The 2053-nt window shown below is 44.7% G+C and overlaps 1 pseudogene; it reads left to right on the forward strand.

The window, feature by feature from the left end:
* The first annotated feature begins 600 nt into the window (after positions 1 to 600).
* Positions 601 to 1655, forward strand: LOC101583239 (annotated as a pseudogene).
* The last annotated feature ends 398 nt before the right edge of the window (positions 1656 to 2053 follow it).

Below are 2053 nucleotides of genomic sequence, written 5' to 3' on the forward strand. Positions count from 1 at the left end.
GTCAATAGTTGCAAGAGGCAAAGGACATCATAATATGATAACAGGTTTAATTCATGTAGAGGATATAGCAATTATAAATATATATGCACCCCATACTGGAGTAACTAAATATCAACAGCAAATATTAAGCTATCTAAAAGGAGAAATACATTATAACACAATAATTATAGAGGACTTTATTATCCAACTTTTAACATTAGATAAGTCATTCAGATAGGCTATCAATAAAGAAGTATTGGACTTAAATTACACTTTAGGCCAAATGGAGCTAACAGAAATGAATATTCTTTCAAAAGTAGCTGCATATATGTTCTTCTCAAGCATATAAGGAAGGTTCTTCTGAATAAATCGTATGTTAGGCCACAAGACAAGTCTTACCAAATTTAAGAAAGTTGAGACGCACGGAAGCGGCCCACCTCGCGGGCGAAGGTGCCCTCGGTCTACGTGGCCTCTTCCGAGCTGGTTGGAGCCGGCAGCGGGCGGCCTTGTGAGGACAGGCGCAGCGGGCAGCCCCGGGGGGCAGCGGCGGGATCCTGGCTGGGGGAGGACGGGATTGCGGCGGGCTGAACGGTGTCTCCTTCACTTCGCCCTCCAGGAGCTGCAGCCGCAGCCGGAGCCTGAGTGAGCCGAGGGGCGGCTGCGGCGGCGCCCTCAGGAGACCAGCAAGCCACCTCCTCCAGCGACCTCGCCATGGTGACCCACGGGCAGACTTGTGCGCGGCAGATGTGCATTCCCCCATCATACGCTGACCTTGGCAAAGCTGCCAGAGATATTTTCAACAAAGGATTTGGCTTTGGGTTGGTGAAACTGGATGTGAAAACGAAGTCGTGCTGTGGTGTGAAATGCTCAACATCTGGTTCCTCTAACACAGACACTGGTGAAGTTACGGGGAGCTTGGAGACCAAATATAGATGGTGTGAGTATGGCTTGACTGTCACAGAGAAGTGGATCACTGATAACACTCTGGGGATAGAAATCGCAATGGAAGATCAGATTTGTCAAGGTTTAAAACTGACATTTGATATTACCTTCTCACCAAACACGGGAAAGAAAAGTGGTAAAATCAAGTCCTCTTCCAAGAGGGAGTGTATAAACCTTGCTTGTGATGTTGACTTTGATTTTGCTGGGCCAGCAGTCCACAGATCTGCTGTCTTTGGTTATGAGGGCTGGCTTGCTGGGCACCAGATAACCTGTGACAGTGTCAAATCCAAGCTGACAAGGAATAACTTTGCAGTGGGCTACAGGACTGGGGACTTCCAGCTACACACTAATGTCGATGATGGGACAGAATTTGGAGGCTCAGTCTATCAGCAAGTATGTGACGATCTTGACACTTCAGTAAACCTTGCTTGGACATCAGGTACCAAGAGCGCTCGCTTTGGCATTGCAGCTAAGTATCAGTTGGGTCCCACTGCTTCCCTTTCTGCAAAGGGCAACGACTCTAGTTTGATTGGCGTGGGTTACTCTCAGACACTGAGGCCTGGTGTGAAGCTTACACTGTCTGCCCTGGTGGATGGGAAGAACATCAATGCTGGAGGCCACAAGCTTGGGCTTGCCCTCGAATTGGAGGCTTAATCCAGCTGAAAGAGACCTCTGGCAGTGGATATCAGATTTGGCCTTAATATATTTCCAGTTTGACCAGCAGGCTTTTATTTTCCCCGAAGAAGTTGATCAAACAGAGGATCTAAACAAGAGCTGTATTTTAAATATTTAGACAGTTACCTTATTAGTTGGTTTCTAGTTGAATTCGTTATCGAGTTACCAATGCTGCAGTCATGCAGTCACCTATACGTTATTTAAATGTATTTAACTGTTAAAAGAGCTACCCACCAATAAGGAAATAGACCTTTATGAAACTGTGCAGTTGTGTGCATATTTGTTTTTATGTTCCTTTTAACATTTGAATATTGCCATTGAATGACAGGAAAGTGAAGTTGAGGTTAATATTTTTTTTGTTAAATTCAGCCATCATCAGATCTACTTTTGGTCTCTGAGGATATCACAAACAAATAAAACAAGTATATAATTTTTTAAAAAAAGAAAGTTGAAGTCT

This window comes from Octodon degus, unplaced genomic scaffold (genome assembly GCF_000260255.1).
Source record: "Octodon degus isolate 3935 unplaced genomic scaffold, OctDeg1.0 scaffold00038, whole genome shotgun sequence".
NCBI lineage: Eukaryota > Metazoa > Chordata > Mammalia > Rodentia > Octodontidae > Octodon > Octodon degus.